Source organism: Etheostoma cragini, chromosome 17 (genome assembly GCF_013103735.1).
Source record: "Etheostoma cragini isolate CJK2018 chromosome 17, CSU_Ecrag_1.0, whole genome shotgun sequence".
Taxonomy (NCBI): Eukaryota; Metazoa; Chordata; class Actinopteri; order Perciformes; family Percidae; genus Etheostoma; species Etheostoma cragini.
Window position 1 is genome coordinate 6,571,820 of NC_048423.1, and position 16,357 is coordinate 6,588,176.

At 39.0% G+C, this 16,357-nt stretch overlaps 1 protein-coding gene across 2 annotated transcripts in view; it reads left to right on the forward strand.

The window, feature by feature from the left end:
- Nucleotides 1–660: 660 nt before the first annotated feature.
- LOC117960188 (equilibrative nucleoside transporter 1-like) overlaps nucleotides 661–16,357 on the forward strand; it is a 35,508-nt gene continuing 19,811 nt past the window's right edge. The window contains exon 1 of one of the 2 annotated variants that reach the window (XM_034897885.1): nucleotides 661–683. The gene's annotated coding sequence lies outside the window, so the exon portion shown is untranslated. Of the gene's footprint in view, nucleotides 684–14,815; nucleotides 14,846–16,357 lie in introns of those variants that run through there. The other variant, XM_034897883.1, reaches the window with a different exon arrangement.

Sequence of the window (16,357 nt, forward strand, 5' to 3'; positions counted from 1 at the left end):
TAGACTTCTACCTTTCAAAACCACGTAGCTCGTGGTCAGTCTACCTTGGATGCTTCAGACATTATATGGCTCATAATCTAAACCCTTATGGAGAAAATCAGCTGCCTTTTTACTTCCAGAAACACACCGTTGAGCTCTGTAGGCCAAAACAAATTAATATATAGAAATGACATACAGTACAAGACAGTTCCAATTGTTTTTATAGCTGATAGATACATTTAGTGAGTGGGTGGTGGTACACAGATGTTTGTGGTAGATTCTGCTGGCCCAGAGCCCCCTTTGCGGCATCAGGACTCTCATGTACGCCCCTGTTTTGTTTCATCTCTGTAGGCTACTTACTCTGTGTTTCTGTCAGTAATAGTGGTACCGAGCCAGTGAGTATGAATAAAGACCATCTGACGAGGTGTCCTCTGTCCCCCCCCCCCCCCCCCCCCCCCCCCCCCCCCCCCCCCTCTCTGATCCACTAAAATGGCTTATTTGTAAAAATTGAAAGTAACCTGCTGGCCTGCTATTTGTCGGAATCTGGACCGGACCAGTCACAGAGACCCCCCCCCCCCCCTCCTGACTGCAGAGCGTTGAGTTTAGTTTTTGCTGCTGAATGAAAGGCGAGAAAAGCAGACGAGCGTTGTTGCATAGGAAGCGACGTGTTTAAATGTGAGGGCATCGCTAGCCGGTTGTGTGAGGGTAAGTGTGTGTTTATCATGCGTCGGCGAGACAGAGTGAATGACGGTGTTCAGACTGCTGACACAGTCTGCCAAAACACTGAGCCCCGGGGGAGGTGGGTGTGTGTGCGTGCTATTCTTGGCCAGGCAATTGCAAATGTTTCGTTTATTAGGCGATTCTGTAGAGCTGCTGGAGCTCAAGCTAAAACGGTTACAAGGTTATAGTTAATGGTCACAAAGTCGCAGACGTGACAGCGCATCGCGTCTCCAACAGCGCGCAGTGCTGCTGATGTGAGACCAAGGGCATTTGCTGATAGCTAGGCTACACTTGATAGGCGATGTGATATCAGACAGTCTACATACACGCATGCCTGCTGCAGCCTTAACAGTCTACATCAAGACCTGGAATATCTGTCTCTGTCAATTAACCAGTGTGCGTGTTGTGATAGCTGCGGAGGATGTGAATGAGGAAAGCTGACCTCGCTTTGGACTCAAAGTTGTTGTGGGCCAGAGGTTGAGACTTGTACACAGTCTGAGTTGAGGCATCACAGCAGGTGACATTGTGAGAATATACAGTTTGTAGCTCCTCCTCACACACACACACACACACACACACACACACACACACACACACACTCACACTTCACAGTGTGGGACAACATGAAAGAGCTCCGAGAATAGACCCCATTGCGCTAAAAACCACTACTTTACCATGTGTTACTACACACACACACACACACACACACACACATGCACATGCACACGCACACACCTCAAACCCCTCTCTCCTCAGTGTGCTTGATACAATGTTGGTGGAGTGTGTTTGAAGCTGCTTGCTTATCAGCGGTCCTGTAGCTTTGAGAAAGCTGTTATTCTCAAAGTGATAAGCTGTACTCGTCACATGCAGTGTAGTGAGCAGCTCTGGGCACATAAATAAGAGACAGTTCAAGATGCTCAGCTAAGGTTCAAAAAGCTGGTGCTGAGACATTGTTACAGCATTAATAGATGTTTATTTTAAATACTGTTGTTTTAATCTATTTATACAATGCAGGTTTAAGCCTCTGCATTGTAAGGATTTGCAGATTTTCTCTTTTTCATTTCATAAAATAAATCTATTTAGATTTGAACTTTAAACAGTACAACCAGCTTTAGAAACTTGAAATGAGTATTTGTCCCAATTTTCTGACATTTTATGGCCTAAACAGTGTGTTTAGACTAAGTATTGCTTCAACAATCATTGTGATTTTTGCACATCCATAAAGTGTGGGGGGGGACTCATAAGAGACAAATGATCAACGTCAAAGCAGTAGATATCTTGACTTTTAACAACTAACATAGCATCATTTCATTAGGCCGACCATGCCTAAACATTGCTTTCTGTCATAGTGTGCTTTTTATTATGCCAGCTTATGCTTCTCTCCTCCCATGGAGGATCTTCCAGTCCCTTAAAGGTCCATTGTGTAACTTTTGTAGTTGTTGTTGCACCACCAAGTATTCCTATTGGCTACCTGAAGTAACTGATGTTAGATAAGACTGATACTATTGGCAATTGATTTTTTTTTTTTTTTGGCAGTTTGGGCTCCTCTGTACTCTCTGTACGTCTCTTCCTCACATCTCTCGCTCATATCCTGGGAGGAGCTAAGGCGTGAGGAGGAGACGCGAGTGAGGGTAGCAAGGTGACACATTAGCGTAAAGAGAAGCAACAAGTCTTCTCAAGTAGCAGAAGAAGAAGAAAAAGTTATATCCGAGGTCACAGGCTAAAAATTGGACACCATGTTTCCTGATGAAGTGCCTTGGAGCAAGACATTGAATCCTCTACCAACCTTTACATTAACCCATTGGACTGTTCCTTTTTTTAGCTCTCTCAATCACCTGATCTGCTACAAGGACGACTATAAATAGAAAGGTCCATCGGGAGAGCAGACAGCACAGCACATAAGTATGCAGCGGAGTAATATGATGCAGTTGCATGAAACCAGGTGACCGAGATTGGACCATCAAAAGCGTCATTGTGTTTACAACCAGACGTCCACAAGGTCATGATTACTAATGAATCAGGGGGATTCACTGAAGGCAATGAAACAACAGGAGAGCAGACCATCCATTAGTCTGTTGATTTAAAAAAAAATATATCGATTAATTGTTTAGTCCATAAAATGTCAAAATAATAAATGATGACTTAATAGTGTCCTAGATCTCCAGAGCATGTCTTTAAATTGCTTCTTATGTCTGATAAAAAGTCCAAAACTTAAAATTAAAAAAACAGTGACATAAAAGAGAAATAAATAAAAAAAACTTACATTATAGAGACTTGAACAAGCCAATGGTTGGCATTTTCTCAGTTATGCTATAGTAGCATCAAAGCTCTATGGATGGCGATGTCGGCCGGCAGTCATTAAACGGTTATTCAACATGCTACATATTAGCATGTTAGCATTGTTGTTGTGAACACCTTAGCATGCTGATGAAGCCTCACAGAGCTGGTAGCATGGCTGCAGGCATGGCTAGAAATGTTTTTTTATTTATTATTATCAATTAATCAAGTAATGGTTTCAGCACTAATATTGTGTTGCTTGCATGCACGTGTGTGGTCTGTGCTGATGTTTAGTTTCTTTGCAATATCACATTCTTTCACATGTAAAAAAACAAAAAACAAAAAGGAGGCTTAGCGTAAAAGATGGAGGGAAGCAAGGAGAAAGAGATGGTTGAGGTGAGAGAGCTCCTAGTCATCTGAAAGGAAATGTTGATTTAAAAATCCCTAATATAAAATACTTATATTACGCATATTTGTTCTGAAAATAAGAGTTGCTAGAGGTCAGTTCAGTTTAAAGACCTTGGAATGTGGCTTCATTAACTTCCCATAAGTAAATAAACTTAGGTTTGTTTTTACATTTTCAATAAAACACACACAAACACACACACACGCACACACACACACACACACACACACACACACACACACACACACACAAAGTTTTATGGTGGAGCAGACACATCTGAAACCCCTAAAACCAATGCTGATACAGAACAGACTGTTCCTTGGTAAACAACAGTGTAACAACCAGTCAAACTGTAACACAATTTTGCTATTTGATATTTAACCACTTAGAAATAAATGTAGGCATAATGGAATTCCTATGAATCAGTTTAGGCAGCTGCCACTTTTTAAAAGGACAGAGAAACTGTACAACACACACACGCACACACACATACATTTATTCTCAACATTTATTTTCATTTTCATCAGAAATTATGTTTCTGGATGAAGATTTAAATACATTTTTCATCAGGGGTGAGATTACATAACTTCCCTTTGTTGGTTTTGGGGAAACTTCTTGGATTAATTTAAAACATATGTTAGCCATTCCAAAAACATTGGAACATCCATATTTTTGCCAGCAACTTTATGTTTGTTGCTGTTCACAGCCACAAAGTGAACTGCCAACACATAATGATGTAAAGAGCTTTAGGAACAGAAATTCAGCAGACCGAAAACAAATAACTTGCTCTGCTAATCCAAGTTGACTGCATACCAAAGTCTTTGCAAAAAATAGTCCCTGATTGAAAGTTGAACATCAGACAAAAAGTCTTCTTAGAGGGTAACTACCATTTTTTTCAACCTGGACCCTATTTTCAAGCAAAACAAGCCACAATGTAAGTTATGTGATAAATTGTCCAGCTTGTTTTAATATTCTAAGTGTCTGACAACATTATGGAAAGTAACCTTTTAGAGATAGACCTTTAAAACCTCTTTGAGAACTTTCTGTTTTACCAGAAACAGCTCTGAAGTCGCTATCGCCAAAACCACCAGACACCATTTAAAAAAGCACTACTTTTAGCCTGTATAGTGCTAACATTTCTTCACATCACGTTTATTTCAGCCAAACAAACATCTGCGATGATTGGAAAATGTTTTTTCACAGTTTTATTTGGGTTTTTGTCAACTCTGAATAAAGTGTATTTTATGATGCTAAAATGACGTTTATTTCCATGGAGTCTGGTGGCTTTAGCAAACGCAATTTTTGTGAAGGTAAGTACAAGCTGGACAATTGCCCTATTACAGTAAGTTACTTTGTAGCTTGATTTTCCCGAATTTCAAAGGTTGTTGTTACCAGAAGACACTTAGACACAAAAACATAGGAAAATAGGTTCCAGGGTGAAAAAAACCTTTTTTGTCACATACAGCAAACATTTTCTCATTATACGCTAGCTGCCTGTTCCCTCGATATCTACTGTAAAAAAAAACACGGTCTCAGTAGAAATACCAGGCTCCATGAACACCAACAAACCTGCACCACCAAACATAACAAACAGTCTTCCAGCCTTGCAGCGAATAACTGATAAGTAGGATTTGGGGGTCAAAAAGAAGAGCTATCAGCCAACATTGCTTAGAGCACCTTTGACTTTTGACCTTTGACCTTTGCTTCATGACTTTTACCTAAGTTTATGAGAACTGCTTTTAAACATGATTTTGAACTAAAGACGTTATTAGAAGTTTAACAAATAAAAGATGCATTACTTCGGCTTGGTTAAATACAATGATTTGGTGTGCATGGACAGCGCTTTAGATGCAGCACCTCTAGAATCTAATCTAATCTCTGTTATTGGAGCTTTGTTTTCGATTGTTCATAAGAAGTCTAACAGGGGTCAAAGTTGGTTTTGATAATGTCAGAATAAAAGGAAAGGGATCAGACAGTGATGCCAATGTTTACATAACACAAGGGTTCAAATTCTAACTAACACAAGATATGATATGCCTGTTTCCTTCTCCTGTCTATGATTGTTGTGATGGTGCTGCGGAAGTTTGGAGCTTGTTGATCTATGTTGTGAGGCTGTTGTTGAACATGTAGCTTTACCGGCCTCTGATCTCAATGTGTGCATTTGAGAAGTTTGCTGTTGAGTATTATGAAGTCAAGATAGGGATTTAAGATAGAGGGAAATATGTTATTGTGAATTACAGTCTGACCAATACTGTGCATGTTGACAGAGGTTTTTGGTGTGGCCTTTCGGCCAGTTCTGACTGCTGCTCGGATCATTTTGATATCGAAATGTAATTGGGACATGTTGGTTTCATGAATACGAGCCAACACCACACACAGTTTAAACAAGCTCTTCTAAGAAACACTATGCACAGAGATCAATGAAATGCCAAATGTAAGATTGAGATGACAGAAGTAAGTAAGTAAAGTTTAAAAATTACTTCACAGGCCCAAAAAAAACAACTATAATTGTAAATAGCGCAATAAATTATAGTAAGTCACAGTGAAACACAATATCACGGATTACATATTAATACAGCTAGTTAGCCCTGATCAGAGGACCTCAGAGATCTGCTGACAACATACAGGTGCAGCAGATCTCTTATGTAAGCCATTGCCTGACCATTGATAGCTCTGTTATGACAAGAATCTTGTACTGGATCCTGACTTTTATAGGCAGCCAGTGCAATGAGGCCAAAATAAGGCTTATGTGTCATGACCTCCCTGACATTGCCAGCAACCTAGCAGCAGCCTTTTGGACCAATTATAAACAATCTTCAGATGTTTTATTGAGGAAAGTAAAAAGAGAAATACAGTAATCCAAACAAGAGAAAACAAAGGCATGTATAATCGTTTCTAACTCAGCGTGGGATACACTGCGGCTGAGTTTAGCAATGTTTCCAAGGTGGCTAAAACAAGTGCGGGGTAGGGACTTTAAATGTTTGTCAAGAGTCATAGCCTGATCTAAAGTCACACCAAGATTGCTCAGGCTGGAACACATGTTGGAGTTTAGTGACCCAATACCACTAGCCACCTTAGAAACAATGCTGTCTGCAGTAACAATCAGAACGTCAATTTTATCAGCAATTAACTGAAGAAGATTACTGGCTATCCAGTCTTTTATGACAGACAGACAGTCTTGTAATACATCAAAATGTTCAGTCTGGTCAGGTTTAAAAGTTATATACAATTGAATATCATCTGAATAGCACTGATACAATATTCCGTTAAATTTACTCATCATTTGCCCAAGAGGAAGCATAGACTGATCTAAAAAAATATCCTTAACAAACATACACAAGCACACACGCAATTGAGGTTAGTGGTTTTGTTGATCATGACACATTATTCAACCTGGCGTAACTGCTTCATTTTCTAGACAACCACAACTTTACTTCAGCAAAGTTTAGTCATCTAACATGGTAATTGGAGGACAGGACAGGCTTCTCTGCTATGTTTAATACATGACAGTTTTGTTTAGTCTTTGTTTCACACTGTCAAAATGATGTTACAAGGTAAATATGTGCTTATGTTGTGAAACTGGGAAACTTCTTTTACCTGTTGACATGTTTGATTATATTGTCAGTTTACCTAAAAAGCAACTGTTATTACATGCAGAGCTGCAAAAATAAATAGATTAACCACTTAGTCAATGAATAGTATACTTTTTGATTTTGGTCTCAAACTAATACACATTTAAAAGACATCAGGCTGCCTAATTGTAAATACCAACTACTGTCTGGTCTCCATGTTTAAACGGGGGTTTCACCTTTCATTGTGTTGTATAATGGTGCCATGCACACACAGTGCACAACTAAAAACAGCAGCTGTGTGACAACAACAAAGTTGTGTCTGAAAGCAGTTATTTGACTTTAAATTAGCTTTTTAACTTTTTTTGTGTAGGAGTTCCAAAGAATTTAATAGTGAAATGTTATGTAACTGTTGGATCTTGATACCCTGATCTGCTTGTTGGAATTTGTGACACTCACTGGGGTTTGTGGCCTGGGACATGCAGTTGGCGGCACACGCATTTGGCAGATGCTGTATTACTTAATCATATTGGTTTCAGTCTGCAGCGTAGTCTACATGCAGCTGAGGCATCAGGTGACAGCATCTGAAATTACTTTATCTCAGCATAAAAAACAGCGACCTTCAGAAACAGAATATGGAATAATAAGTCTAAGTGTTTTTTCATTCAGAGCTATTTTGCACCAAAGTTGTACAAGAGAAGTAGCTTTAAGTCCGTGTTTGAATTATACCTTGAGCTTCGGGGGGTACAGCTATTTTATTTTTTGTAGATGACGTCATACATTTGTTTTGCACATTTATGACATCATTACGCAATAATTTGCATAAAGCTTAGTGGTTGTGTCAGCAAGGTAGATAGTAAGAAATACAAATCGTTAACTAAATAATCACAAACTCACTATGGGAATTTATATTAAATTATAAATTTTACTTAGGTAGCCTTTGAAAGTTAAATTTGGTGTATTTTTATGGGCCTTACATATGTCACTATTGTGGCACAGTTATGTCAACAGATCTGACGGGGACATTTTGGTACTGCCCGATGGTACGTTTTCGGACGGTACCTTTTCATCAACAAACATGCATTACGACGACACAGATGATGCAAAACGGTTTGACAAAGCTTGTAGGCCTACTCTAAAACCATTGGGAGAAGTAGGCTTTGTGAGACGTGCAGCAACAGATCAACAAACTGCAACCCAACCGCATTCACAAAGAGTCCAGAAAGGCGATATGTTCACACCAATTTCCTGTTTAAACAGAAAAATACAAAGCCTTGAGGATTCAAGTGTTGTTTCTTAGAGGAATACGTTCTCCCAAAAAACACCCAAGTAATATTGTTTTGTCTATTCTAATATGTGCCTCACTGATAAATGGCATGTTCAAATTCCTAGCAAGTTCTTGAGCATCAGTTTGATAACAAACATACTTGGCAATATGAATAGGATTTTATTTAGCGTTTCATTTGTAGATGCAAGATCCGAGGGATGTTGATGAAGAACACTCGATGATGTGTAGCACATGTCATTTAAGTTGTGAGTCCTCTTCTGGAAAATCTCCTATCAAAATGATGGTTCCTGATATCACTCCAGGAGTTAATGGCAAATTATTCCTCTATTTATTTATTTATTTATTTTTAAGAAAATGAAACGAAATGAACGAAAAGCAGTAGCTGCAGATTAAAATACTAATGTATCAAACTTCTGAGCGTGCTCCAAAGGCTACAGTCAACATTTAAAAAATACTGTAGTGTCCTGTAATTTAAAACATCAACGTACTGTTTAGTTTACTGTTGCTCCAAGATAAGCAGACCCAATGCATTGTTAGCTACAGTACTAAACTGTTTTGTATGAAAACAGTATTTAAGTGTTGAAAATTGGCAGTAGATGTACAGCTTTTGTTTACAGCGCTGCCTCTGGAAGTGTATAATTCAACTTTTGTTTTGCTAAATAAGGAAAAGAACCTTTGTAATACTCGATACTATTGAATCGTAATAAATGAAAACCTCAATACAAATCGAATCGGCAACCATGTATTGTGAAATAATTGACCAAAGCAATTGTCCTAGTCCTAATGAGTATGCATTTGTGGATCTGATGGTTCCAACAGATGCTCCAGAGAGTCAAGCAAACAAGAGGAGCGGGTTGCAAACAGTCTGAGTTTAATGAGCTGGTGTTAATAAGACTGGAAAATACAGCACCATCAGTCTCACGCAACAATAGAGAGAGAACAATTGAGTAATGGATTTCAAATGGGCAGACAGGATGTTTAATGGACATAACCACTCCATAGAAAACATGGTAATGGCAACGCTCCAAAATCTTAAAAAAATAAGACCTTGCCCTCAGTTACCTTTGTTTGATTATTTTCCATAATGGGACAGGTCAACAGGATGGCTGACAGCCTCTGATAAGATAAAAGGATGGGCCAGGATGAGGACTGATAAGGATGATCTTTGAAAAGATAAAGAGAGAAATTACTGAGGAGAAGAGAATATCTATGAATGGTCATGAGCTTTCCTCAAAACATACACAGAAGTATTTTAACAGCTGAGACTGTCAGCAGGGAATTCAGAATTTCTGAGTGATTTAACATGGTGCGTAGCTTATGTACAGTATGTGGGGAACATACATGCACAGAAAAAAAAAAACATATCTGATTGATGTGCACAGTCACAAATACACATGTCGCGCGCACACACACACACAGCTGTATAGTGGAGCAGACACACATGAAACCCCTGAAAACCAATGCTGGTACAGAACAGACTGTCCCTTGGTAAACAACAGTTCAACAACCAGTCAAACTGTAACACAATTTTGCTATTTGATTTTTAACCACTTAGAAATAAATGTAGGCATGATGAATTTCCTTTAAAGCAGTTTAGGCTGCTGCCACTTTTCATAAGTGGGACAGGTCAGAGAAACTGTACTTAAAAGTGCTTGAAAGGATATTCTGAACAAATGTTGGATGAACAATATAAGCTTTATATAAAAAAGGAGAAGAAAGGAGTTTGTGCTAGACTATACTGGATTGCATCACACAGTCCCATAACTATTTTGTATGACTCTTGTCAAAACTTATTTTGCAGTAGCGTGTCTAAGAAAACTGAAATTCAATGTATGACTTTTCTCATTTTGTTACAGGGTATTGCAAAAACAGTGGAAACTTTTTCAGGGTCACACGATGAAATTGTGCTTGCTTAAAGGACTATGCAATAGATAAAAAAAGTGAAAATTATTTCTAAAACTTTCAGTGCAGCTGCTTTTTCTTTTGTTTAACCATATGTAACAAAAGCTTAGTATTGCTTTGTGCACTCTAAAAACCCAAAATGTAATCAGGGTATCAAACCTTGCTTCTTTTTGAATGACTAAATTCACTATTTAAGTGTGTAACACAAACTTTTGCCAAAGTGAATTTTCAACTTAAAGATGTATGTTATTCACAGTAAGCATGTGAAGCACGCTATCCAACGTTACACTGCCTTAATGGTCATGTAAGCTGATGATCCTGACCCTTCTCCCGACAAAGGTTGGATACTGTCTTTTTTTTGTTGACACGCCATCTTTGTCACCTGTCAGGTCTGAAGGGTGGCGTCCTTGCAACTTCCTTAAAGTATAATAATAATAATGTGGTGGTTCAATGTAATACTCTGCATGAACATTTGGGACTTATGGCTTTAGTGTGTAATGTATTTTTTGTGTGTGTGGGTGAGGGCGGGGGGGCCGGTGCGTGCGTGATCACCGAAGACTTGCTTAGCGTGCTGACAGTATTGTTGTCATTACTTAGAACTCCTCATGGAGGCGACAGAAACTATGCACTATAGCTTTAACTGTTTACAAAATGCCCCCAGGGCACACATTACAGTTAAATTATCTTTCTGAGACTCTGACTTTACAAATGAAAAAACACTGGTTGGGGTGTAGCCCGAGGTTAAACATACTCAAACATTTAACCCCGAAAGACTGCAGCGATTTTCTGTCCAAGTGTGGATTGAACCTTTTCACAGCAACTCTCTCTGCCTTCAAACATTTTTATCAGGACAACAGTGTTACTACACATGTTAAATCCAAGCAAAACAAGCACAGGAATGCAGAAATGAGAGGAATGTTCGCTCATACAATCCTCCTCGTACAAACAACAGAATCCAACTTTTGTACAACTTCGAAATTTTATGAGCATTCCTTGGTAAAAAGATTAAGAACTTACTGTTAAAAAGGATTGATGTGAACTTTGCTTCAAGACCCGTTTCAGTTTCTCTCATTTACATCATATGAATGATCCCACTTTGCTGATATGAATGAGGTTATAGATGGGGAAACACAGTAGTTGTTATTGAGCTTTATTTATCAAAGAAAGAACCAAAACATAGTGTGGGATGCATCTGAAACTCATGAAGCAATACAAATTTAAGCCACAAATTATAGGCCAGTAAATCTAAAACATATTTGGCCTACGTGGCTACATTTTTTAGATATGCTTGCACCCAAAATCTTAGCCTTTTAAACATTTAGCACATACCAACGTATTGCAAAATGAGGATTGTAAAGATTGAAGTTGTGAACTGAGTCATCTAATAAAAGTGTTAGGTTTTTGAGTATTTAGAATGATTTCAATGGTTACTAGTCAGAAGTGCGGAATTTCAGGACTAATGCCAATTTTGTATTTGCTGGACTTCAACTAAAAAGGTAAATCCTATAATGGACTGTCTTAAACTTTGCTTTTGTCCCTAAATGCATGGATTAAGGGGAATTCATTGTCTGTGCAGTAGCAGATTTGTGGATCATCCATTGTGACATCCATCATCCATCGTGACAGGGATTTTGAACTAGAGTATGACCCTTGCAGACCACTCACACTTTGCCTGGAATTTAAAGGCAACGATGCGGAGGGATTTCACAGACCTCCCCGAGGAGTTTTTTCTTTGTTTTCCTGTCTGAGATGCTTCAGTCTAAAACCTTAATCCTCCAAAATGGAGCCAGGAATCGGAATTCCTAATTCCAAATGGGATTTACTTCAATCCCTCTGTTTCCTATGAGCCATTTAGGGGTTGAAGAGGCAGTCCATTGGAACTCCCTTTTCTTACCAGTGTCCCCTTGAAACTCAGTATGTGGTCAGAAAGCCACTTCCAGCCCATTCCTCCTCTCGCCTCTTATGCCACAGACTTCACAGGATATTCTCGAATTAGATGATAAACCTGTGTTCTAAAAATGACATGAGAGGGAACTGTCTGGGGTCAGCAGGAAGTGAAGCAATTCATCACATAAGATTTTTGGCTGACAATAGAAATGCATACAACTATATATACAATGCAACAAAAAGGAGGCCATTGCATGTTCCTCCAGTTTCTTCTTGATGTGTTCCAAGCCACTGTGAAGTGAGGCTATGGGATTCTTCCCAGGTTGATTTGGCTCATTGTTCAGCTTTTGTGGGCTAGAACTGGTTACTGGCAGATATTGACACAGGTGTCTCATTGAAATCAGATAGTGGCAAAGACCTCAACCAAACATGCACCTGTTTAGCCACAGTGGAGACTGCTGTCACTGCTGGCAGTTCACTTTCTTACATTTTGTATTTTCTGCATGAAAGTTTGGTGATTGTCTTTTGAAGGAGGTGTGTTAGTAACCATCCTCTCCCTTTTTTGTCTCTGTTTCACTGTTTCCCTCTTTTTCTTTTATGTGTGTGTCTCTCTCCCCTCTATGGAAAAACCCTGTGGCCTGCTGCACTGAGAAGCTGCTGGCTTACTTTCCGCCTTTGGCGAAACGCAAAAACAAGTCAGACAAATGCAGGGAGTATGGAAAGAAAGAGCAGTTGTAGACAGAAATATGCAACTACAGAAAACAAATATTGAAATGACCATCTATGGAAATGAAGTATAGTTTTGTGTCTTAACACCTGCAGAGAGAGAGAGACAGTAATCCCTCAGTCGTCTGCTGCCCAGCTCCTCCTTGTTGGGTTCGGGTTAGCAAGGAAGCAGCCAGTCAGACTAGCAATCCTTCACACATGCTTTCTGTCCATAACCACAGCAGGCTTTTTTTAGACAGGGGGGAGACAGGGTGTGGATAACTGTGTACCTACCACGACTATATGAGCAAACAGCGGAGACCAATGCTTAGTGTGTGTAGACTCACACAAAGAAAACCAACCATAAACAACGCCTTGGCACAGCTGTTAAGACAGGCCCAAGTGATGAAATTAAACATTGGGGTTGGTTCTCACAGACATTTGAGAAAACAAGCTGTACTCCAAAAGCAGAAAAAGAGAGGATTTACTTGAATTGTTTACTTTGTCTTTTTGTATTCAGCCAGATTTAGGACATTGGGTTGCATTATTTCCCCTGAAGTAAATGTTCTCATTTAAAGGAGAATAATTCAGTATAATAGCTTTCATGTCAGTTTTACAAAAAGTCATACAAAACCTCCTCAGGGACACTCTTGGACATGTCTTTCTCATCCTTAACTTGTGTTGTTTTGTCCTTTGACTCGGACTGTTAAACACCAGCATTGACCTTTAGCCTGGAGAAATGTGCTGTCTTTGCATTTGAAAGTGGGAATAATGCTAGTGAGATGGCATGATTTGTGGCACAGTTTGCCTGTTTAAACACAGATTCTTTCTATACATGCACAGCGAGTGTTTGTAGTGATGGTTAATGATCAGGAAGGCTTTGTGGCATTAGTTACTGATTTTATACCATGCGATGGCCCCATTATCTTGCGGTGTCCCTCAAGGCTCTGTCCTTGATGTGCCTGTAACAAGGCTCCTAACCAGAGGTGATCGAGCCTTTGCTCTAGCCCTCCCTGACTTGATAGTATTACCCTTATTTGTTTACTAGTTTGCTTTTGTTGATATACTCTGAATTCAATTGTTATGTTATTGTTGTTTTTTACTTTTTAAAGCACTTTGGTCATATATACATTGTATTTATATATATATATATATATATATATATATATATATATATATATATATATATATATACAGTATATATATAATACATAATACTTTGATGTTCCACATCATCAGTGTTGAATGTGTCAGCTAAGATATTGCGCTATTCATAAACAATATGGTTCAGAAACATTCAAAGATTCATGGCATGGATAGCGGCCACTACGAATTTTTTCTTTTTCTTTTTTTTTGTTGACAAAATGCAGTATACAGAGAATCAGGTAAACAATAATAGCACGTGAACATTAAGTGCTTAAAATTAAAAATAAAAAGACATACGAAGCAATATTAACAAAGAAATAACAGAATCATTATATAGACAAAAAAATACAAATAAAAAGGGGACAAGAAGACGTAAATTAGTCAGAGGTTTCAGGGTAAAAAAGGGTAGGCTTTTCTGACAGGACAGTTAAGTAAGAAACGGTGAAGACATGCAGGAAATCGCCACAGGACGGATTGGAACCACAGACCTCTGTGTCGATGTATTAACCTCTGTGGTGTATGGGCGTCCACGCTACCCCTGAGCCGACTTGGCCACAATATGGCAAGACCCACAATTTCCTCCGCCTACTCTAGTGACGAAACTGCTGATGGCTTCATGGACAATCAGCAATTGTAAAACTCACTTAAAGCGTCACTGCATAATCTGTATTGATTCAATGTCAGTTACTTATACTTATGTGATGCTACTTATTGTATTTCGGTTAATACTGTATTGCAGTTGTTGAACAATCTTCCTTTTCTAAGCTGTGATACTGCAAGGAACATACAAGGCATCGTTTTTATCTTTTTTCATTTTTATACACTGAACATGTAGTTGAATTACTGTTCAATGTTTACTTCTGCCTATGGAATATGATTTTCACGAGGTGCACCCGAATGTAACAGTTCTTGACGGGAGCCCCTGAGCTGAGCGAGGCACAAGCCTTCACAGACTCGAATGGTAAGGTAAGACATCTCGATGTGCTTAACCAAAGACGGTGTTAACTGACTAAATGTTATCCGTGAAGGACGGCAGATAGTTGAATTAAAAACTGACAGTTGAATTAAAAACTGACTGTTAAAGGCGAATTTGCCGATAAAATAACATTAACGTTGCTCGTTTCAGGTTAAAGATTGCTAATTGTTATTGTTCCGCGGCTCGTTTTGATGTCTTTAGCTTACTGTTTCGAGGGACAACGTTGATATAGAAACCTGTAACGGTGTTTTGATACTGGACGTCAGGCAGCGTGCCCCCTTTGTTGACTGCAGCCGATAGTAATTCAATTTAGCGCCAACTTCAAGCACGGAACTAACGCTAACTTTAGACCGTTAGTGCCTGGCTGGGATGTACTAGTTCACTACAGCGACCCTGTTGTGGGCATCTTAAAATAGGTTAAGTACTAAAAATAAAAGGAACTTTCTGTTACTAAAACTGTAATGTAGGCTACAGGCAAGCATGTGCTGTAATTACCAAAATTATTTTTTCATATTATGTTTATTTGTCTGCCCTAATCCGTGAAAGTCCTAAATGTTGCACTTGCGGCTGAATTTTGTGACCAAGATGAGAAGTCTCAACACATCGTGGTGATCACGTTGGTATGGCATTTGCTGCCTGTCGGAAACCACGTGTCCCAGCTTTTAATGTGAATCTTCAGTGAAAGCACGTGGGGAGAAACTGTGACAGGACCCAGGAAAGAAAGATTATAAGCGCCATTAAAGGCACCTGCCAGTAGAAATAGTTAAGACGACAATCCATTGTAAGCGTTATGCGTTATGGTCATGCCAGTGGAGTGTGGTTTTGACAGGCATAACATTCCTGCTACCTTGGGGTTAAAATGAAAAAACAAACAGGTAAATCCAGGTGTCAGGGTGTGTATGTCACTAATACAAGTCCCTATTATGTTTTAGCTGCTTTAGGTGTGCGCGTATGGAGCTAGAACAGTGACAGTAACCTGTGGTATTGAAAATAAAATTTGGCATTGAAACAACAAATATTGGCATTGAAAACTGTTGAACTGAAGTATAAAACACAAACATCAAAAAGTAATAATCTCATAATCCTATGATATTATTTCACTTTGACGTTTGTTTGCATCATGATGGGTTTTTCAATGTCAATGTAAATTTTTTATGGATGTCCGAGTCTTTTCAAAGACAGTTATTTATTTTACGCTGTCAAGATTTTTACAATGTCACTGTTTTCAGTTCCAACTTTCTGTCACTGTTTTGGCGTAGGGAGGAGGGGCCTGAGGGGAGTGACAAAGGGGGCGTGGCTTGTGGGAATTTACATAGGCTGCTGGCGAGAGACCACAACTCCAGACGAATCCTGCCATTTTTTCACACAGAAGCAGGCTCGTTTAGTGTTAACTTTTAATGTAGTTTGTCAGTGAATGCTTCCATCCTTTTAGTGAGTGTGTGATTTGCCTAGAAACCTATTATGTGAAAAAATGGCCGATATGAGCAGACCTACTTGAGATT